At 66.1% G+C, this 23,191-nt stretch overlaps 1 protein-coding gene across 1 annotated transcript in view; it reads left to right on the forward strand.

Moving 5' to 3' along the window:
* Positions 1 to 23,191, forward strand: part of LMX1A (LIM homeobox transcription factor 1 alpha) — an 80,153-nt gene that overhangs the window by 32,834 nt on the left and 24,128 nt on the right. The window lies entirely within an intron of this gene.

Here is a 23,191-nt window from a genome sequence, read left to right on the forward strand (position 1 = left end):
CATGGTGCTCACTGCGAGCCCCCGCGAACCGCGATCCTCCCCATCCGTGAGATGAGTCATCTCACAGAGAAGCGCGTCACCTGGGAAGAGGAAGCGGCTTTCTAGGGACAAACAGCTCCAGCCCCGCAGCCGCCGAGAACAAAGGGCGGAGGGAAGGGCAGGCCGCCGAGTCTGTTCGCTGCCCCCTCCCCCCCGTTTGCACCCCTCTGCTGCTGCCGCCCGGATTTCGTTTTCTCCGGGAAGGACCGTCTTGGAACCTAGCTGTCATTTTTGACACTGGAGGACCATGTTTAGCCAAGCGTTCGCACCTCTTTTTTTTTTTTTGCGTGAATTCCGTCAGCTGGAAGCTGCTCCTCTGTGTAAACGAGGGGAGGGCCCTCCATGCGGGTGCGAAGTGGGCAGGGGATGGCGGCGGCGGCTCGGCGAGTCTCCGCGTGTGCGCGCGGGGTCCGCCGCTGCGGTGTTCAGCCATCCGGTGCCAGGTGGGATGGCGCGCAGGCGGGTGTCACACTCCGCAGACCCAGAGCCGGGGAGAATTCGGCTGTTAAGAGGAAGGATATTACGACGGGCCACCGGTGGACCCCACAGATGGCACGAGGCCTCCTCCCCCACCTCCCTGGCCTCGCGCCCGCTTTGGGGTGGCGTCAGGCCCGTCCCGAGAGCTGGCGGCATTCGTCAGAGCTCTGCGTTTGCACAGCGGGCGTGAGGAGCGTCTCACGTGGGGCAGCAGACGCCTGGGCTCTGCCGTCCGACTCCTGCCCCTCCGACCCCCTCGCCCGCAGATGCCACCAGGAGGGTCTGGGCTCAGCCCCCGGGCTGCCAAGTCCCTCTGCCGTCTGCCCGCCCCGCGGGCTGCCGGGGGTGGTGCCGGGGTGAGGGGCAGCGTGTGGCGCGAGAGCTCCGGGCCCCTCCATGGTATTACGCGCAAGTGCTGTGCAAATAAAATGCAAATTAAAGCCTCGCGCTCCAGCTCCGAGCAAAGGCGATGCAAATTTGCTTTTAATTTCCTCCCGTGCGTGCGGGGCAGGCTCCCCGGGAGCTGGAGGCGGGGACGGCAGGGCACGGGGGCGTGTTGCGGTCAGCTGCAGACCGAACCCGAGTCCTCCTGCGCGATGTGTGTCCGGCCCGTCCGAGGGGACGTTCGCGACGAGGAACCCCTTTCCGGAAGGTCGACGGGAGAGTTAGGTGGACGGTCCCACGTCAGGCCTGAGGTCGTGAGCGTGTGTCAGTCGATGGCAGGCCTCTCGGTCGGCTCTGAGCTCCAAACGACTTGGTGAGAACTCGGGACGCTGGCTGAGAATCGTGTGGGCTTGGCGGGGGCACCAGCTCGCCACCCACCACCTCCGCTGGCACATTCGGCCCGTCTCCTCGTGAATCAGGCTCACCACGTGTCCGACTCTTCCTGAGGGTCTCTGAAGAGTCCTCTGACCCAACGCCCCTTGGCCCACAGAAGGTTCTTGGGCAGCTAGCTGGTCCTAGGTATTTGAACCAAGTGACCAGTAGTCACGTTGGGTCAAGCCAGGCCCAGAGATGGTCTGAGGGGGAAAGAAAGGGTTTGGGAGATGAAGCCGGGAGTTGAGAAGAGCTAACTGACACCTCTTGGTTGTGGCTAAAATTTTGGTTCCAGAATAATGCTTTTTTTCCCCACTGTGTTTCTTGGTTGCCCTGTTATCAGCCGTAGATGCAGGAACTCCAAGAGAAATATGTTTTAACGTCCCGAAACTGAATTATTAAATGCGGATTAACTCGGTGTTGATTCTTTTTCAGGGGCGATTTGCCGTATAAACTGGATTTAAAGCATCTTTTGCTAAACCTTCTGGATTCCGGCAGATCACGTTGGACGAGCCGTTCATTAAAGCTTTCGTGCCGACGTTGTTTGTTTAGGCTCCGATGCCCTTTCTCTGTCTTCCCTCCCCTTTTACTCAATAACGACATCTCTCGGGCAGGGGGTACCTTCCGTCCTGTGGCATTCAGGGTTTTCGTTGCGGGAATCACGGCCCTGTGGAAATCTCACGTCGGAGACACGTCATGGCTTACATCCGCGTGGACGTGTGACTGTCCCTCGTCACGGTCTCCGCAGTGCGCAGACGCTGGAGGGAAGGGGGACCGTGGGGGGGGGGTGAGGGGCCGAGGTGTGACGGGGACGCTCATGGCTCGAGGACGCTACGCGTGGACGAGCCGTGCAGCCTGCTGGGTCTCATTTCCATCCACAAAATGAGAGACAGAAAAGTGCCCCTCGGCGCCATCGTAGGGATCGGGCAGAGCTGTTCCCGTCACGCGCGGCCCGTGCTGGGCGTCCCGTGTCCCCTCGCGCCCGTGGCCACGCTCGCCCCAGCGCGGGCCGCCCAGGACTGCGCGCGGCCGCCGGCCACACGTGCCCCCGTGGGCGACTTCCACGGCTCCCCACAGCGGCAGTCTCTTCTGTGGGTCTTGGAGTACGTCAGGGACAGGTAGCCGCTATGGGGACTCGTGACAGAAAGGGCTGCCTCAGTTTCTTTCGGGGCACCACGAAGAGAGATGGTCTCGGCCGGCGTGACCGGCCCCCTGGGCCCTGGCCAGCGGTCGGCTGCCCCAGTCGGGAGCGGCGTGTGGAGCGGCGTTTGCAGCCCTGCGGGGCTGGCTTCCGGTGGGGCAGGCACCGGGCGGGCTCCGTCACGTGGAGCCCCCCGCAGCGCGGGGCGGGGGCCAGGCCCCATCATGCCCGCCTCGCAGGCGGCGAGGGGCGCGTGGCCTGCCACACAGCGTCGGCGCTGACGGCGGCCGCGCGCGGTTCGGGGCCAGCCCTGCCCTGGCCTCGTGGGCTGCGCCGCGGGCCGGTCGGCCGGTCGTGCAGGCCCCTCCCCGCGTGACACGCTCCCCGGTCTCCTCCTGGTGGCTGTTCTGACGCCGGCCAGGCCCCCCCACTTTGCAGGGAGCCTGGCCAGAGCGGAGGCTTCACCTGGAGCACCACCCCATACGTTTGCTGCTCGCCGCCTCTCCGTACCTCTTGGAGAGTGTCCGGGGACAGACGGCGTTCAATCAGGAAGGCCGTGGAGGAGCACCCAGTGCAGGCAGCGGGGCGAGCCACACGGGGCCGCGTGCTCCCAGGGGCTGGCGAGCCCTCGGCAGGCCCCGGGGCTCCGGACTTGGTCAAGGTGGCGTGCGAGGCCCAGAAGGAGGGGACTTGGGGCTCATCCAGTCGGCCCTCTGTGTCCGCGGGTGGCACGTCTTGTGGCGTCAGCCAGCCACGAATCAAAAACACCGGGACGACAATGCCACGTTGTCGCCGATGTGACCGCGCAGTGAGGCCTGCGGTGGTTGTGCGCGCACCGCACGGGTCACGTTTTCGCCTAACTGGTCCCTAAATGTTACAGCGTGGTGACGGGTTCCCCAGCATTTACCTGTATTAGGTATCGGGAGTCGTCTCAGGTGACGTGGAGCAGGGGAGGACGTGCGCGGGCTCCGTGCAGATGCTGCTGCCCGTGTTATCGGAGGGACTCGGGCACCCGAGGCTCGGTGTCTGGGTGCCCTGACACCTGTCCCCATGGGCACCGAGGGACGACCGCACTGTGGCACAGTCGGACCTGTCTTAGCAGCAAAACTGACGGCCGTGTGGGTGATCTCTGCTTCGGCAAGTCTCTGTGGACTGGAAAGACGGTTTGGAGTTGATGTCTAGGTCAAGAGGAGTCCGTGCCTTTCGAGTGTCTGTCCTTCATGAGTATGTGTCTCTGTGCGTGTTCGAGCGACTTAAACGGACTCGCGAGCGAGCGGGTTGTATCACTCCGCATTTATGTGTGTGTGTGGAGCGAGCTTGCTGAACGAGATCCGTAATCAGTTCTCTTGCTTGCAACTGTCTCCAGCCGCCTTTTCTGGCCAAAAAAATATTTCGCAGGTGGAAAGAGTGAGCGTGCCATGTCCCCTCGTGGGGCCTGGGGTGGCGCCCACTCCCGGCCCACCGCTCCGCGAGCTGCCGCCAGAGTGCACCTCGCGGCCATCGCTCGGCTGCGTGCGGCTCCCTCGGGGGCGGCCCTCGGGGGCGGCCTTCCCCTGGGCCTCGGGGGCGGCCTTCCCCTGGGCTGTGGCCGAGAACAGGCACAGCAGTGCCCTCTGGCCCGTCCCATTGTGGGTGTGAGACCCGCTGGGCCACCCTCTCTGCTTTTGTGCACAAGCGTGTAGAGCCTGCCCGTACGTCCTGGTCACGCACTTTGCTGCCAGCTCGGTGGCCCCGACACGGATGTCCTCATTCTTCGAAGAGCCCGACCCCTGGGAATGGGGGAAGATGCCGCTTCCAGCTCGTCCGGGCAATGTCGCTAGGCCGTGTCTCTTTTAAAATGTAATTAGGCGTGATAATAAAGAGACTGCGTTTATTACAGGAGTTTGGAACCCATAAAAAGAATCCTAAAGAAGAAACGGGGAGCGCCTGCCGCCTCGCTGCCCGGGAGCCATCGCCGTCCCCAGGCGCCCATGCTCGCTTCTTCCCGCCGCCCGTACGTCCCTGAAGGGACCGTGTTAGACACGTTCTTTCTTAGTCTGCTTTGCGTATTTGAAGTCAGGCTGGGCTCCTGGTCACACTGAGTCACGGACGACGAGACACTGTCCAGCTCACTCACCTCCCTTTCTGGATGTTCAGTCGGCTGGTGCACACGCACACGCACACACGCAGCACATGTACACACAGCACAGACACACGCGCACACACATACACACAGCACACGCACGCACAGCACACGCACACATGCAGCACATGCACACACACAGCGCACGCACACACACATACACACAGCACACACACGGATAGCACATGCACACACAGCACATGTACACACAGCACACGCACACACGCACATGCACACAGCACACACACACAGCACATGCACACATGCAGCACACGCACATGCACACACAGCACAGACACACGCGCACACACATACACACAGCACACGCACGCACAGCACATGCACGCACAGCACATGCACACACAACACACGCACACACAGCACACGCACACATGCAGCACATGCACACACACAGCACACGCACACACACATGCACACAGCACACACACACAGCACACGCACACATGCAGCACATGCACACACACAGCGCACGCACACACACATACACACAGCACACACACGGATAGCACATGCACACACAGCACATGTACACACAGCACACACACACACACAGCACATGCACGCACAGCACATGTACACACAGCACACGCGCACACACACACACAGAGCACACGCACATGCACGCACAGCACACGCACACGGCTCGTGCTCTCCCGGGCGCCCCGGGGGGCAGGCGTCTGTTTGCTGTGTCCACGCAGCCCAGCTGCCAGCCCCAGGGCGCGCGCTGCCCATCAAACGTCACCTAGTGATTTTTATGGAGCTGAGTCTGAAGGAAATTGGGCGAGGCGATGGCTTCCTCTGTTTTAATTAGGGGCCGGAGACTGTTTGCCTCCAGTGGCCGCAGCAGCACACGTCCGGGGTGTCGTGGACGCTGGGGCCCCGCGTTCAGACGTCTGGAGAGGTCCCCTGAAGAGCTGGGTCAGGATCGCCACTGCCGCCCGGGCGTGTGTGAGCGCGTGCTTGCTCACGCATGCACACGCACATGCACATGCTCACACACAGGCACACACGCTCATACACGCACGCACACGCACACACATGCCCTCACACACGTGTACACACGGTGCGCCTCGGCAGACGTGGGAACGCTGCCCGGAGAACACGCATTTCAGTCGTGATACAGAAAACGCCATCCACAGCCGTGACCTGGGAGACGTGTGGCCCCAGCAGGACGGGAACCTGCGGCCGCGGCTCGTCGGCCGGCGCCCGTCCCGGAGGGCCTGTGCCCTGCCCCGCGCGGCCTCGCGCGGCCCACCCGTCCCGTGGCAGCAGGCGCGGTGGACAGCCGCCTGCTGCCCCTCACACGTCCGCCCCCGCGGAGGAATCGGCTAGGCTAGGCAGCCGTGTCGGAGGGACGGAGGCTCCCAGGGCCGGCCCCGGGGCGGCGTGGGCGCCCCCGCGGGCCACTTCTCGTCCCCAGGCGCCTTTCTGCCCCCGACCTCTGTGCATGTGGAATCGCAGGGCTGGGAGGTGACTCGGGCCACCTGCCTGTCCCCCCACCCCCCCGCCTGTCAGCGATTCCTCTGTGCTTGCTCGGCCTGGCCCCGGAGAGCGTCCATCCGGTCACCCCCTGGGAAGGCCATAAATTTTGTTATCTCCATTTAATGACATGGCGCTAGAGCCAGGTAGAGCATATTTGTTCCAGGAGGAATGACAGCGGTTTAGAGCCTAGTGACGTGGCGGTGATTTAAAACCCTCATCTGGATCTGCTTAACACACTTCAGTTTTATTATTCGGTTTTCCTACAGGAAGTTAATGAGTAACTCGGCCCGGCCCCACGGCCGTACAACCAGACAAGGCCCTGGCCGGAGTTCACGCTCGGGACAGACGTGCCTCGACCTGCACCGTCTGCACACGCCGGGCAGCAGTCCGTGCCCTGATTTCTGAAATGAAGGCGTTTTTAGATAGAGCGGTCACTCACTTTGCTATAATTGTTGTTTGTTAGTTTTTTTCTGTCACTGTTTCTAGCAAAGCCGTTTCGGGTGGCGTCCCCTAACTGGCTTCTCACAGATTTGTCGGGAATCGTGTATTTCTCAGCAAGACTCTGTCTTAAGCCTGGGGACCACGGCTCAGAGGCACGTGGCACCCTCCTGCTAGGCAGGGACTGCGGGGCGGTCTGCACTTTAAAGCTCCTGAGCTTCCTGTTATCCAGACAAACGCATCGGGGCCGTCTTGATTTATCTTTCCTATTAACCCGTCCTGCTGCCAGTCCCCATCGTGGCTGTCTCTTGGCTCTTAACCCGGAGGGAGGGGAGCGTCACGGTCACCGGGTGCCGTCCGCGGGACAGGTGCTGTTACCGCTGCAGCTCACCCGACGCTCGAGCCCGCCGGGGTCCGAGTCCTTGAACCTGACTCTGCAGAGAGGAGGTCAAAGCTGAGGAGGTGCCAGCAGATGGTCCCCAGAGACGCAGAGCGTGAACGTGGGGGTCCAGCCAACCCCCGGACGCGGGGCGCTGGCCCTCCCGCCCGCACAGTGGCCGCTCGGGGCCCCGCTTGGCCCCCCGCTTGGGTCTCGGCCTCGGGGGCGGCCAGAGCCGTGCCTTCTCCCCGCCGTCTGGGCGGCGGGGCCATCCCTTTCCTAATTAGCTAGTCCATGCTCTGGGCAATTCCGGGGAGCAGGGTCACATGGCTGGCAAAGGTGGGGTGGCCGGAGCCGAGCCGGGGAGCGGGCAGTGGCGCGGCTCGGGGCTGGAGGTGCTGGCCAGGATCAGACTGGACGTTAGGGCCGGGGTTTGGGATTTGTTCTAAGTCGTCGGGAAGCCACTGCAGGGCTTGGTCCGGGGTGGGGGCAACGTCTGACTTGCATCTTTAGCTGGCTCCTTCTGGCTCCTTCTGGCTGCTTCGGGGGTCAAGAGCTGGGGGAGTAGTGGGCACAGAGAGGGGTCAAGGGCTCAGGCGTCATGGCACCCCTTGACCCAGAGTGTGGGGTGGCAGGTAGACGGGGACCGAGGATGGTGTCCAGGCAGGGGGAGACCCCGCTCGCTGCCGCGTGGTGGCTTGTCACGCGGATGGGGGCACGGCAGAGAGCTCAGCTTGGCCATGTTGCGGTCAGGGCGTGCGTCATGTGTCCAGGTGGAGTGGTCGCGAGTTTAGGGCTTGGGGGCGTGGCCGGAGGCCGCGATCGGGGGTCATCGGCCTGTGATGGTGTTGAGTTGTGTGGACGGCGTGGGCAGAGTGTGTGGACGGGGAAGTCGCGAGACCCAGGATCCAGGGTTCAGCTCCGGCAGGAAGCGGACACGTCCGGGCTCGGGCCGGGCCGGGCCATGCCATGTGCCGACTTCTGTCCATCACCTGAGATGTCTGTGCTCCTAACCCCGTCAGCCGTCACCGCCCTGGGCCACGGGTCACAAGGGGGCTGCGTGAGAGGCTGATTTATCAGCGAAAGCCCGTTGCTGTTTCTGGAGAGGACGCCCCTAAATTATATGGATAACCAACCTACAAGTCGGCAGAATCACTGGTCGGGTGTCAGGTAACTTAACATTGACGGTCGGCGAGGCAACTTTCTAGGCAGCCGAGGACAGTGCATGTGGCGCTCACACACACGAGTGGACACTATCGCCCGCGGGTCCCAGTGGCCGAGTGGACGGCCCTTAGCGGTCAGCGCACGCTCAGCACCTCCGCACGCAGGGTAGCCGTCATCTACAAAGCCTGCGGTTCACGCTGTCTGTGGTCAGTCCGCGAGTGCCCTCGTCCCCCGCCCCCCCCCCCAGCCCTCCTGGAGGCTCCTCTGTCTCCCGGGGGCGGAGCTGGACCCCATGCAAGGTCCGCGGCCTCCATGCCTGCTGAGGCCACCACTTAAATCTGTCAGATCTCCCTCCGCAAGCAGCTTATAACTCTGAGCCCTGGTCGGTGGTTTGGGGGAGGGTGCACCTTCTCAGCAGCAACTTTGCAGTGGGGATGGGGGTTCTGGGCAGCCACACGCAAGAATCTTCCAGAACTAGAGTCTTGGAGATCATTTTAGAAAGCCGAACATCTCGCATTTCTGAATCTTCTTTTTCAGAGGCACCAGAATGTTCTCTGCTCCTTAGCTCACTCAGCCCCGGGAGGGCCCTGGGGACTTCTGTGAGGGGTGAGAGCTGTCATCGTTGTTTTACGGAGAGGGATCCTAACAGAGTCTCCTCCCCGAGGTCACGGAATTAGCAGGGGGTGTCGGTGGGGCTGTGGCCTCCGGGGCCCGTTTCATATTCTGAGGTGGAGAGGTGGCTTCTTCTGCAGAAAGAGTGTTGATCTCATGATATTTGCAGATGGCGCCTATGTGTGGACCCCGATCCAGCCTCCAGACCTTAAATTCCCATTCTCCACGTTGAAAGGGCCCGTCCGATGCGCAGATCCTGGGGAGCGCGGGTGAGGGATAAGTGGGGCACCGCGGGGCCCAGAAAGGGCCGAAAGCTGCACGCGGCGGTGAGGGAGCCCAGCGAGGCTGGCGTGTGCGCCCGGCCCGCGCACCTGCTCCCCCTCTCGCCCTCTCGCCGTTTCTACCCGGCCCCGCGGGTTCTGCGACAGAGCCGTGGGCCGGCCCGCGGAAGCCCACCCGCCCGTTCTCCTCGCCGGCTTCGTACGCTCAGCGCACCAACGACGGCCGAGGTCTTGAGAACAGCAGTGACGGTGGCCGAGCCGAAAGCGGGGTGCCCCCAGGTCCGAGCTTCCGGCACGGCGGTGCGCGGTCTCGGGCGCCCCGAGCCAGTGCGGGAGGCGCGGGCTGAGGCGGAGAGGTGGGGGTCGGCGTGAGGCTCGTCCGCCTCGCACCTCATCTTCAGAAGTCAGCCCGCAAACCCCGACGTCCGGCCTCGGCCGATGGTGCTTTAGTGTTGGGGAGGTGGGGCAAGGGGTGGGGGGGCAGTTGTGTTCGAGGGTCGGGATCTAATCGAGAAGCACCACCGCTCGCCTTGGTTGCCAGGTCCCCCAAGGCCGAGGTGAGGAATCCTGATTGGCAGGACCCGTAGGAATTCAGACAGGGGGGACCCGCGGAGGAGCGGGAGGCCCGGGGCGGGACCGGGGCGGCCGGGCTGGCGGGCCTCGCCGAGCCCCAGTCTGCTGAGAACACACTTTGCGGACACGCAGCGGAGTTGGCCCCCTTTGTTTGGGGGTTTGTTAAGCATTATCCGAAGAATGCCATGGTCCAGCCTGCTCGGTGTGAAGCCTAATTCTTCCCCTTTCTGGAGCCACGGCCTGGTGTGTTCAATTTTTCTCTCTCCGTAGGGCTGCGGGCTCTCTGGTACTCCGGCCAAAAAAGCACTCATACTTTAGCAAGCTTAGGCCCGGCCCGGTTGCCAGGGAGTGAAGGGAGCACTCGCCCGCCCCGGGGAGAGGGGCCGCGGGCGGGAAGGGTCATGTCGGGCTCGCCCGCCCCGCCCAAGGCCGCGGCAGCTGATGTGTTTATTGCTGTGGAGACGCTGCTGCCGCCGGGTCCCCGGTGAGGACGAGAGCGTCTGTCGTCACAGAGATGCGGACGGCAGGGCGGGCGCCCGCGCGAGGGCGTCAGGGCAGCCCCCCGACCGGCGTGGGGGTGGCGCTGACCTCGCTTCCCCAGGGCGGAAACTGAGGCACGAGGCCGCGAGCTGGGCCTCGGCACCCTCTGTCCAGGGGCGGCAGGGCACTCGGCTCCCGCCGCCCCCTCCGTCTGCCCCACGTCCCCCTGGGGAGCGGGGCCTGCGGGGCGGCCGGGCCCCAACGTGCGGCCGCGGGCGCTTCTGCTGCTGGCCGCGGACGGTGGCGGCCGTGTCGGGGCGGCCTGTCCCCCCACAGGGTCTTCCTCACGCTTTCTGCAGACCGCGGCGTCCCTGGACGTGTCTGGTGGGTTCGCGGCCGTGGACCCAGCCCCGGCTCTGCCGTGCCCGCGGCTGCGGGGGCTGCACCTCCGAGCGCCTCGCATGCGGGGGGCGCCTCGCCGGTGCCCTGCTGTGACACGGCCCAGCTGCCGCCCGCGGCCCTGGGCGCTGCACATCTTAACGCCCTCTGCGGAGGCCGGGCTGCGTCACCCTGTGGCTGAGGCGTCGCTGTCGCCTGACGGCCCGGGTGCTGAATCTTGTCCCGTCCTGCGCCCGTCAGGCCGGGAGGCAGAGTCCCGAGGCGGGGTGTGGGCGCCCCGGGCCGCGGAGCCCGCGAGGCTGGGAGAGGCTGCGGTGTGGTGCGGCCGGAGGGCGAGCCCGGCGAGCCCACGGCGGACCCCGTGCTGGCGAGGGGCAGGCGGCCTGGGTGCCGGAGCACAGGCCCTGAGTCGGGCGGCTGGCTTGGACCCCGGCGCCACCACTGTGACCGGGCCACGCTGTCCGGCCCCTCGTGCCCCCACTGCCCCGTCTGCAAACGGAGGGCGAGCGCAGCTCAGGGGTCCCCTGTGAGGACGGAACGGCTGGGGTGTCTTCAGCCCCTGGAGCAGACTGGCGCGGCCTCTGCCCTCACCGCTGTCACGGTCGTTTCCAGGGGCCCACGTGAGCACCGCCACGCAGAGCCCTGCGCTTCCTGGGGCCCGGACCCCCCGGGTGAAAACCCCACCCCATTCCTCACTCACGCCTGCCAGCCGAAGGGGCGGCTGCGCTGTGCCGGGTCCCCCGACCCCTGCCGTGCTCACAGGGGGCCCCGCGGGCCCCGCGGGGCCGTGGGGTGGAGGCGGGCGCGCCCAGCACCACCGTCAGGCACAGTGGACGGGCGACGAGTCCGGGGACCCGGGGCCGGAGGGGGCTGCGGCCGAAGGGGGGCCCGGGGCGTCCTGGTGACCGGGCGCTCTGCGGGATTCCTGGGCAGTGGCAGGGCGGGACGAATCCGTGCCTGAGGCCGGCCGCGTCCCCCGTGTGAGGCGAGGAGCAGTGGGTGACTCAGGCCCGTGCGTGGCCCCTGAGCTGCCCCCAGTCCCCACGCGCCCGTGAGCCGTGCCCGGCCCCGGACACCGTGAGCCTGTCCCACCGCGGTGCATCCTGGTCCCCAGAGCTGTCGCCGCCCGCACCGCCTCCCTGCGTCGCGAACGACCAACCGCAGTGGCCTCGAGCTGGACCGGCTTTAGCGCCCGGGGGTCGAGGCGCGTCCTGCGGCCTCTCTCGGCTCCTTCGCCGCTCAGCGCCCCGTCTCTCCTCCCGTAAGCGGGGCTCTCGCCGAGGCTGGTGGAACATCCCCGAGCGCTTTGTCAAGCCGACAGCTCGGCTCACCGACGCGACGCGGACTCTGACTCGCGTCCGTCCTCCCGAGCTCCTCGCCTGAGAGCTGAGGAATTTATTCCAAACTAGGAAGATCGCCGTCAGTCACGCCTTTAAAGAAAACGCTGCGTTTCTTCACAAATGCACCCGATGTAGGGCGATGGTGTCTGGGGTGATTTTGGCGCCCGGTCAGGACGGGGTGATCGTAACCTCGGGCTCTGAGCCTTGAGTTCACCCTGGGTCAGAGCGTAAGGCGCGGCCGCCGGCAGTTCACGCTCACAACTAGCCTTCTGCTCGCACGCCGGCCCCTCCCTGCCACAGCTGCAGGGTGGGCCGGGCGTGGCCCAGGCGGCAGGGGCAGGCGGGCCGGCTGGAGTCTCTTCGCGCTCCTCATCGGCCAGGGCCCCATGTTAAACCCCAGCAGGTCCCCATCACCGGACGGGGCCTTCGAGTCCTCCCCACGGGCCAGGCAAGGCTGAGGGTTTTCCTCTGTGGGCAGTGACCAGGGTGTGAGTTTGGCAGGAGGAATGGGAACATGCCTTGTCGGGAGCGTCCCTCTGGGGTCCCCCCCACTCCGCGCCATCCTCCCCCCGCCCCCAGCTGCCCTGGTGACCACCCGTCACTCACGCTCCAGCCTCGGTCCCAACGCCGTTGTGGTATCTCCCTGCCCAGCCCCGGCGGCTCTCGTCCTCCGAGTCGGCTGGTGTCCAGACTCACGAGTCATGGAAGGAAGACAAGCGCTCGCACATGTGCACACACACATGCACACATATGCACACAGATGCACTCAGATGCACACGTGCGCACACACACATACAGATGCACACACATGCACTCACACGCTCACATATGCACACAGACACACATCCACACACACACAGTTATGCACACACACATGTGCACACACAGGCACACAGGCACACACAGATCCACACATGCGTTCCACACACTGGCACGCGCGCCCCCGAAGCCGGTCAGGGGGTGGGGCTGCCCTCAGCACCGGGGCCTGCCTCGCGCCCCGCACGGTCCCTCACGCGGCCACGGCCTTCCGTCCTCCGGGGCCCTCGTGAGGTCAGCAGTGTCGTGCGCATGGCACGGGGAGGCCGAGGCCCAGGGGGCGCAGGGCAGCGAACGGTCCCCACCAGGGGTCACCTCCGGGCAGGTCCATCCTTCGCCTCCACGGCAGTTAGGCCTGCGATCGCCATGGCAACGGCGCCGTGCCGTCTCGGGGAGCAGCCCACCGCTCTTCGCGGGGCGGCGCCCACCCGTCCGGCCGCCGCCGCCTCCAACTTCGGCAGTCGGTGCTCACGCCGGAGCCCGGCGCTGGGCGGTTGGGTCTCTTCTCGGTTCTCAGTGTCGGCCGCCAGCCCCGCCGCCCGCGCCCCAGACCTAAACCCCCACTGGCCCGAGTCGCTTAGGCTCGATCTGGCCAGCAGCCGTCCGGGCCCCGCTGCTCGCTGGGTCCCGTGCCGTGCGCCAGGGATGCGGAGTGAGGGCCGCTGCTCGGGGACACAGCGTGGTGACAGGGACGAAAAGGGGTGCTGTAGACACGCCGGTGACAGAAACCAGGGCGGGCGTGCAGCCGCTCCCGGGGCACGGGGGGGAGGCGTCAGCGTGTGGGGTGCTGGGGGGGACGGGGTCGGGGGCCGGAACAGGCCCTGGAAGGCAGGGAGGAAGCGGTCACCTGGGGCCCGGGCAGGCGTGCGCTGCCTGGTGCCCGAGGGGCACGTCTCGCGGTCCAGCAAGGGTGCGGGTCCCTGGTCACAGGCCCTCCCGTCCCCGGTCCGCACGGTGGGGGGACGGTCGCCCCGGTCTCGGCGTGTGGGGGGCGCTCGGCTTCGTCTGCTCCGGGGCCGCGTCTCGGCCCGTCAGGCTGCCGTGGGCGCGGTGAAGCCGCCGCCCCGGCCGCCGCCCCGCGGTCTCTCCGCGCCTCCTGTACGGTCCTCGCGGGGCCTGATTTGCAGCCAGCGCTCCCCCGAATGTCCCCGCGCCCCCATCAAACTCCCCCTTAACTCGTCCTGTCACTTAGCTTTTCATGCAGAGGCTGCGCACCCCCACCCGGGGGTCGGACCTCTCTGGGAGGGGACGGTCTGTGGCTCTGTGACCCTCACAGCGTGGACCGACTCAACGGGCGAGTGCTCGGTGAGTGCGTGTTACAAACGAGACGTTGTGTAACGAGGTGTCAGGCCGTGCGGTGGGGGCCACACTCCTGCCAAAGGGGGCAGAATGGGAGACGGGGGTGTCCGCCGTTCGGGAGCCCAGACCGGAGGTGGGGTCTGCTCCAGCACCCCGACCCGCTCGGGCCTTCGTACGGAGGCAGGCGGAGTGTCCGGGACTTCCTCCTGGGAGGTGTGCTCGGGCGCTGTTGGGTCCCCGTGAAGCTGGCCCGGCAGGGTCCTGCCCACACCCCACTCGCCGCTGCTCCCCGCTTCGGAAGGGCCCGGGAATGAGGCCCCCGGCGTGACGGGCCCCTGGGTGATCGCGACGCTTCACGCGGCCCTGCTCTGGCTGGCTCAGAGCTGGCCCTGTCGGCCGACACAGCACCTGCCCGAGTGGCAAGCAAAGGCCGTGCCTTCCGCGTCCCCGGAGGCGCTCTGCGCTGAGCCAGGCCGCTTGGTGCTGCGGCTCCCCGCAGCCCACGGCTCCAGCTGGGCTGGTGCGAGGCCAAACCACGGAACGCCTCTCGGGGGACGGCCGGGAACGTGGGTGTGCGGGGGGCCGCGCCGCGGAAGGCCCCCTGTTCCTCCTGCTGCCAGGCTGAGCTCACAGCTGCCTCTCTGTGGCCCGCGAGGAATGTTCCGGAGATCTGAGGCCCGCCCCCTCCCTGCCCTCCCTCCCGTCCTGGCTGTTTGGGGACTTCCCAGGCTGCACCGGAGGCCCGGGGCCCCGTCAGCCCTCCCTGGCCCCTGCCTAAACCGCACCATCAATAACTTTCATCGCAGACACCGCGTGGGGCGGCCCGGCGGCTCGGGGCCTCCGGGGGCTCGTGGGTTTCTCGGTGCCTCTCGCCTCAGCGTTGGCCGGACGGAGGAACACGGCCAGCGGGGCTCCCGGCCCATCCTCGCCGCCCGCCCCTTCCTGCCGCGCGGCCCCCCTCCTCCTCGGGGTTCTCCGGCTGTCTCAGCGCGGGGGTTGCACGCTCGTGAGCCTGGGGCGTGCGCTGGCCTGAGCCCAGCGGAGGCGGGGCGGGCGGGGCCGGGGGCGCGAGGAGCGGGGGTCCCCTCCACGGGCTGCTTGCACCCTCGCATGGGCCCTGCTGCTTCCAGCGAGCGAAGGAGGCCGGTGGGCGCCTCAGCCACCGGTGTAACCGGATCTCTGTGGACTCTTGAAAAATGGCGTTCGCTTCGGCAGCAAATGTTTGCAATTAGCGTTGACGTGTGGTGGGATTTCTCTGTGTGTCCGTGAAGCATGGTAGGCAGCGAGGACTGGCCGGGAAGTGCCCTGCTTGTCACGCCCGGGCCTCGCTGGCGGGCGGGGTCTCCCCACGCCGTCGGGGGCTGAGTGGCCGTCGCTGGGTCCTCAGGGCCCGAGCCCTCCCTCCGGCATGGGGCGTCCGTCCAGGCGCTTCTGCCGGCCCGCACAGGGTCAAGCGCGGTTCCCTTCCCTGCAGGACGGGGCTCGGCCACCGGCCGGCTTTAGTGACTGACCCTGGCTTCTCAGGTTGGGTCCCGTGCTCTTGGGGATGCCCTGACCATGGGGCTGTCCCACAGGGTCCACGTGCCATCATCGCCATGGCAACGGGACACTCGGTCACGTGGGCACTGAATCGCAGGTGAGCACTGTGACCTAGTATGACGTACTGGGCGGCAAGTCACAAACTAAACAAACAGGGGCGTAAACCAGGGGGAGGAGGGTTTTCGCTGAGCCGGAAGTTGGGAGGTCCGCGACCCTACATCAGGTTGGCCGCCCCGCGGTGTCCCTGGCCACCCAGCCTCTCCGATCCCCACCCTGCGTCTTCAGCGCGTCGGCTCCGTGGAGCTGCTGGCCGCCCACGTCCGTCCCTGGTCGCTAAACCCCTGAGCGGAGCTGGGCGCGGGGCCCAAAGCCGCGTGGACGACGTCTCGGACGAAGGTTCACAGCCCAGACGTGCTCGCGAAGGCCGTGGCTGGGGGCGGGGCCACTTCGCGAACGGCAGCCCCAGCTCTGAGATCGCGCACCCAGGAGGGTGTCCGCCTTGGAGTCTGCATGGGGACGAGCACGCGGGACCGGGCAGAAACGGGAACACCGGCAGGAGTGGCGACAAGCGCCTGGTGCCAGCCACAAACGCCCCGCCCCCAGCCACGGCTTTCGCGAGCACGTCTGGGCTGTTAACCTTCGTCCGAGACGTCATCCACGCGGCTTCAGGCCCCGTGCCCAGCTCCACTCGGGGTTAGCGACCAGGGACGGACGTGGGGAGCTAAGGACCCACCCAGCCCTCTGCAGGTAATGATAGCCTTTCGAAAACGCCCCCACCCCGCTGCCGGCGGAATCCCAGGTACTGCCTCCCATGGCCGCCCCTAGCTGCAAGGGAGTCTGGGCAGGTGGGACTTTTTTTGTTTTAACTTCACTGAACCATACACTTAAGAATGGTCAAGATGGTACATTTTATGTTAAGTGCATTTTACCACAATTTCTAAAAAATTAAGAAACGATTTAAGACGTCCCTGTAAATCCGACTTTTCGAGTTATCTCGTGTGAGCGGAATCACGCGGTGTGTGTCCTTCCGTAACTGGATTCCTCCGTTTGACGCAGTCTCCCCATCATGTGGTAGCACGCGTCAGAGTCTCCTTCCTGTTCAGCACTGAGTGATGATCTACTTCCACACATCCCAGCGTATGCACCGCGTTTTGTTTACACATCCACCTCTTGGGAGACACTCGAGCTGCTCTCGCCGTTGGGATGTTGTAAATAATGCTGCTGAGCGCGAGGCTGCAAGCATCTCTCTGAGTCTCTGCTTTGAATGAGCTTAGGTCTATACCTAGAAGTAGAATTGCTGGGTCATGTGAGTGATTCTATTTTTAATTTTTTTTAAGGAACTGCCATACTATTTTCTATATCAGCTGCACCATTTTGCAACCAAGAGTTCCAGTTTCCCTACATCCTCGCCAGATTTCTTCTGTAGTAGCCATCCTAATGGGTGTGGAGTCTCCCAGTTTTTCATGGGTGGAGAGAGGGTTGAAATGGGTGGGAAGGGAGCTGAGGGGTAAAAAGGGTAAAAAATGAAGGCGAGACTAAAAACAGCAAGAACTGAGAGCGGCCCCGCGCCCTCCGCGTCAGGCTTCGCCGAGGACCTCCTAGGGGTCACGACATCTGGACTCTGACTTGAAAGGGGAGCAGCGCAGTGCCACGGGGGGGTGCATCGGCGGTGTGGGACCCTGGCTTTGTTCTGCTGGAGTGTGGGGCTGAGTGCCACACCCTGCTGCGACCCGCTTTGCCCTGCGCCGCGAGGCTAACAGAACCAGGTAACAGAGCCTGCACCCCGCCCTCCGCCCCTCCGCGTCACAGCTGAGTGGCACACGAGGTCACGCAGGCATCCAGATCTTGAGCTCAAGGCATTCTGGGGAATCGGGTCACCCAGAGAGGCGCCCCCACCCCGTCCGGGAGGGGGAGAGTGCCCCACGGCAGCTCCCGGTGGCTGTCGAGACCGTCACTCACAGGGTCCACGTTTGTCTTTTCTTGCGAGACGGGTCCCCGAGGACAGGTGCTGTGCCTAAGGACATCATGGTGCCCGGAATGCACGGCGTGCTGGCTGCTGGAGCCCAGCTGACTTGGGCACAGCGTGGTCGGTCTGCGAGCACCCCTGGGTCCCAGCGCCGCGCTGCTGCCACCCACGGGCTCCCCGAGGACCTCCCGGGTGGCGGCAGGGCCTTGTGTGTGTGTCTGTGTGTGTGTGGGGGGGACGAGACGTATGACACGGCGGTCATAGTGAAAAGCGATGGGGGTGAAAGCAGACGGGGTCATGGAGGGCTCGGCGTCGCCCCCTGCTGGGCGCCGAGACGCTTTCCCATCGAAAATCGTCAGTAACGCCCCGTCCTTCCCGCCGTCTCTCACGCACACGCATGCACACACAGGGACACACACTCACGCACACTCATGCACGCACACGCACACACACGGACACACACACATCCGCATGCACACGCACACACATGCACCCGCACACTCATGCACACAGGGACACACACTCACATCTGCACACACACACGCATGCACACTCACACACACAGAGGGACCCATGCACGCTCACGCTCACTCTCACACACACACACACGCGCACACTCTCACCGGGAAGCACGCACTCTCTGTGAGCGTGCACATCGTGTTGGCCACGCGCCACACGGCCAAGCCAAAAACTATGGAACAATAGGAATCTGTGGCCAGAGCATCAGCTAAAAATACCTCAGCCCCCCCCTGCCGATCGCTGGGTCTGCCTAAGTCCGTCCCAGGAGACTAACGGGAGTGAAAGGAAAGGACGACCGGAGCTTTCAAAGGAGCCCAAGCCTTGAAGTCCTTAAGAAGGAAACGTATGTTTTCCACAGGCCCGTTCCGTGTTTCTTGCCGCGTCTGTGCGTGTGGGCGACAGCATGGGGCGTCCGTGACGTGGGCCGTGCCACCGGGGTGGGGCTCGCGGGCACGGCGCCTTCGGCCCTCTTCGCTCCGCGGCCTGACGCACGCGTGGCTTTCCAGGCTTTGGCGGGGAGGCCGGGGCGGGCGTGGCGTGGGGGCGCGGCGTGGGGCCCGCGACCGCCTCCGGCCCCGCGTGGGCCGCACTTTACCTCCTCATTTCTCGGGTATGACGGAACCCCAAGCTCCGGCCGGCCTGGTCCGTGAGACTGACTTTCTCTGTGGTCTGGGGAGGTCACCGCTCCACCCCGGGCCCTGGTTTCCTCGTAGTTATAAATTGAGGGGCAAGGCTGACTCATCTCTTGGGGGGCCCGACAGTTGGGGAAGCAAGACAAGAAGGTGGACACCTCAGCGCGGGTTCCACGGGCTCAGCGAGGAGCGGTCATCTGAGGACGGAGATGGTGTGGGGACGCGTCTGTGCCCGGCGGCCGCTGGGCGGTGGGGACGCGTCTGTGCCCGGCGGCCGCTGGGCGGTGGGGACGCGTCTGTGCCCGGCGGCCGCTGGGCGGTGGGGACGCGTCTGTGCCCGGCGGCCGCTGGGCGGTGGGGACGCGTCTGTGCCCGGCGGCCGCTGGGCGGTGGGGACGCGTCTGTGCCCGGCGGCCGCTGGGCGGTGGGGACGCGTCTGTGCCCGGCGGCCGCTGGGCGGTGTCGGCTCCGTCGTCGGCCCCGGCTGGCCGAGTCCAGGGCGCTGCTGCCGCCCGCGCACCCGCCGCGGCTGGCGAACGGAGCGGGCGTTGGGCGGCGTGACCGGCTCGCGCCAGCCGTGCCCTCGGGTCGGGGTGCACCGCGGCCACGGTCACCCACACGAGATGCATCCTCAGTGTCTCTCGGGCATTTGTCCTTGTTTACTTGCCTCTTGGTCCCTTCTTCAATTACCTTTGAACGCTTGTCGAGGTTCGAGCAAATTCATTATAAAAATGGGAGACGCAGCCTCGAGCTGCACGGGAAGCTCTGCTTGGGGCTCGGTCGGCGTCTTGAAATAAACGATCTCATGCACGTATTTCACGGGCAGGTACGTTCCGTCGATCTTCACGAGGGGGGTGAGTCGCTGCTGCTCGTGGGGAGCAGCGAGGCCGCGCCAGAGACTTCCGCCACGGCATCTCATCTCCCTGCCGTCGCGTGGGGCGGCTGTGACCTCGCAGGCGCAGAAGCGGCGGCTGCAGGAGGGTCAGCGGCCCGCTCACGCTTGCGAGGGCGGCGCCAGGCACGAATCCAGGTTCTCTCCGGCCCGAAAGTCCCGCTCTTCCCGCCCTGCCGTGCCGGCCCCGGGGCAGAGATGAGCGAGAACCTGAGGGGTCCCTCGTCCTCCCTCTCCGGGCAGAGGCCGCCCGGGGCCGGCGACGTTCGCGCTGGGCGGCGAGCCGCGCGGCCCCCGGCACCGCACGCCGCCGACCTCGCCCCATTGTGCCGTCCTCCCCGCCGCTCCCCGGGGGCCCCGGGGCGCAGGCTCTGATTGGCGCCTCCAGCCACTATTGTTCCCCGCTTTCCCCCACTGCAGAGTCTCGAGGCCATCTCCCCCAGAAGACCCTGCCACTTCTATTGTCACGGCAGACTTTCCCACCGCCCCGGGACCGCGGGCTCGGTCGCCCATTGTGGCGGCGTTGGCTCAGCCTCAAGGACAGAGACCTCGCGCCAGCTGACAAGGTGGCTCGTGTCACTCCTTGTAAGGCCGCAAGCCATGCTTTTGGTTCCCGATACTTTGAATGCCCCCCTTCAGCTGGGTGGGGGAGAAAATGGTCTCCCGGACTCCCGGGAGCACACTGCCCCGACAGACAGCCCTGGCTCGGGGCCAACGCCTGTCTCCGCGCCTGGATGGCCTCGTTACCAAGTCAACGTGGCACGGATGAACGCTGCCATGCTGCCCCCTGGCGGCGAGGGTGGACCCGAGCTTGCTCGCAGACTGGCCTGGTGAGAGCCACCGAGGCGAAGGCCCTCTCGCGCTCCCGGACCCCGAGGCCTCGCGCACCGGCTGGACGCGAGGTTTGCGCAGGGCCGGTGGAGAGGCGGCCGGCCCCGGTTGCCTGCCGCCGGGGCTGAGGGCGGCTCTGGTTTCGTGTTTTGGTGGGGGCGGGAACGGTACACGACAGTGGCCTGCAGTTGGAGTCGGGGTCTCCGTGTGCTCCGTCTCCCGGCCTCTCGCGTCACGGTCTGGGGCGTGGAGGCCCTGAGAAGCTGCCTCTGTGGCCGGCAGGGCTTGGGGGGACCATTCGGACCTCGGTCTTTGCAAACGCACCCTCGCTCCGGACCCTTCTGTCGTGGCATGATGGGGTCTCCCGCGGTGTTTCTGCTCAGTCCTCCCGGGTCCCGAAGCGCTCGCCCTGGGGCGGCACTGGCTTCGCGGAGGCCGCCGCGCTCTGCGGTTCCCCTGCGCGTGGACGGCCGGGTCATCGGCCTGGCGGGTAGATGGGGGTGACTCGGTGTCTGGCGTCCGGTGTCCGGAAGACAAGGGGTCAGTGGTGGGAGAGGTGGGAGGCGGCCGTGGGGATCGATGGGTGAAAAAGTCAGGGGTGTTGATAGTGAGCAGACAGGTAAGCTTCCGGTGACCCCTTGATTTTTGCTTTGACGCACAGAGTGAGAAGGCTCGTCCCCCCACCGTGCCGGACAAACCCTGTGGGCAGGTTCCACGCGGGCCCCGGGCCGAGGCCGTTGCAGCAGGCAGGGCTCTGGTTCCCGCATGCCCCCAGGTCCACGGCCAGAACCGCGGACCTTCTCGCACTGACCACGACCTTGGTCCTGAGCCGCGTGCCCCACCCCCTCCCCGGGCGGTTTTAATGCGTTAGTTCAGTCGGTCCTCACTGGGACTCTGCGAGGTGGGTCTTCGGTGACTCCCGAGAGCACACAGCTGATAGATGCATGGTGGGCCGGGGACTCGGGTCTGTCACCATTTACCTCCTCCTCCTTCTATTTCCACAACCCCTTGTCCTACTGTGTCCCGGGGTCCAGCCCCATTGGCCTGTATTTCTGCGTAAACCTTGCAAACAGTGACCTGCCAAGCCAGGGGGAGCCCCGCTTGGTGCCCCGCGGTCAGCCCTGCACACCTGGACCTGTGCTGCTGTGGCCGTCTGCTGGGGACCGAGGCCCTGAGGATAGCACGGCCTCGTTTCTCCTGGTCCTGCTGGGCGCTGTTCCCATGCGTGACCCCGCTGTGCGGGGGAGGGGATAAGCTGCACAGGGGGGACGAGGACCCAGCCCAGGAGCTTTGGGGGGGTTGTCTCGGGGGATGCGTTGAGAGTTGCTGTGTGAGCCTGGGCAGCCGGACGTTTCCGGAAGCCTCGCCTGGCCTTCCAGGGCGCAGCCAGCATGCCAGGCCCCCGAGCCGCAGCGGGGTCTCATTAGCATTCAGAGGGGGCCGGGGCCGGGGCCGGGGGGGCCACCGCGGGCCTCGGGAAGAGACAGGCTGCGTTTTAATTACAACCTGGACTTCTGAGCAAATCCTTTCTCTGCCCGTCTGGGCCTCAGAGAAAACAACGTGCGGGCGGTGTGCGTGGCAGCTGGGTCCGCAGCGGGGCCTGTCCAGCTGCGCGCACATCTGGCACACAGGTGGCCCGGGCGTCCTCTCTCCGGATCGCTTTGGGGTAAGGGTGGGGGGCAGAGCCACGGCAGCAGGGTGGCCTGGTCCTTTTTCAGGGGGGCAGCTGATGGGGAGGGCGGAGACCAGCAGGGCTGCCCCTGTCCCCTCCTCAGTCCGCACAGGCCATGGCCGCTTCAGGGCGGAGCTCGGGCACCTCCCCTCACTTCCTCCGGCCGCTCCTGAGCCCACCGGGAGCCTCGCCTTCCAGCGTGGGGACATTTTGGGAGTTGGGGACGACGTTAAGAAGGGAGGAGAGAGGGGGAGTCGCCAGCATCCGTCAGTTGGCTCAGGCTGGGAACAGTGACTGGGCTGGGGAACCCGGCGGATTTTCTGCCCGATGCTGGGCCCGCGGCACAGGGGGTGGGTGACGTGGCCAGTCAAGGCACTGGACGCCCTGAGGCTCAGACACTGCGCGGGGCAGCCAGAGAAGGGGGGGCGGGTAGGGGCTGCTGGGACCTGGGGTCCTGGGCCTGGAGCCTGCCTCGTGAGGGGTGAGGGAGCCAGGCCGGCCCCGCGGTCTGTCCGCCAGCCTCCCCTGCTCCCTGAGCTGACGCAGAGGGAAGGCTTGTGGGGCTGGTTCCAGGCGCCCCCAGTGGCCAAGGCATACTGGTGTGGCTGCCCCCACCTGGGCTGAGGGAGCCGGCCTTGCCCTTTGGCCCGGTGCTGCACGGGATGCCCTGCAGGCTGGCCTCCCCAGGCCGTCCCCAGGCTGTCCCCAGGCCTCCGCAGGTCTCCCCAGGGCTCCCCAGGCTCTTCCGCCAACCCCGAGCGGCGTAGGCCTCCCTTCCCCTCACGCCCGCCTGGGCACCCCACCGCCTCGGGAACCCCGGCGTGGCGCCCTGACCCTGCCCCCTCTCCCTCTCCCGTCCTCCGGGCAGCTTCCCGGAGGGAAGGACCGCGCACGCGTGAGGCCCGGGCTGTGACCGCCGCGTCACGTGGTGCGGGCCGTGGCCTCGCGCGTTCGACGTCGCAGCATCAGGCGCGGCCTGCGCCACGCTCTCGGTTTCCCGCGGGCGCGTCTCCGGGGGCAGATGCTGCGAGCGTGTGTGCGAGGTCGTGAGTTTGCCGTCCCCCTGCCCGGCACGTGCGCTCCACAGGCTCGGGCCTTTGCTCTGTGGAGTTTCGTGCCCGCTCCCGTGCCGGACACGCAGCAGACACTCGGCACAGGCTCGTGTGTGCGCACGCGTGCTGCGGGGCGGGCCCCGCACCCCCCTCCGCGGTCAGGCCCGGGTGCAGCGTAGCGCACAGGGGGCTTCTGGGTACACGCGGGG

The sequence above is a fragment of the Rousettus aegyptiacus genome, unplaced genomic scaffold (genome assembly GCF_014176215.1).
Source record: "Rousettus aegyptiacus isolate mRouAeg1 unplaced genomic scaffold, mRouAeg1.p scaffold_m13_p_17, whole genome shotgun sequence".
Classification (NCBI taxonomy): Eukaryota; Metazoa; Chordata; class Mammalia; order Chiroptera; family Pteropodidae; genus Rousettus; species Rousettus aegyptiacus.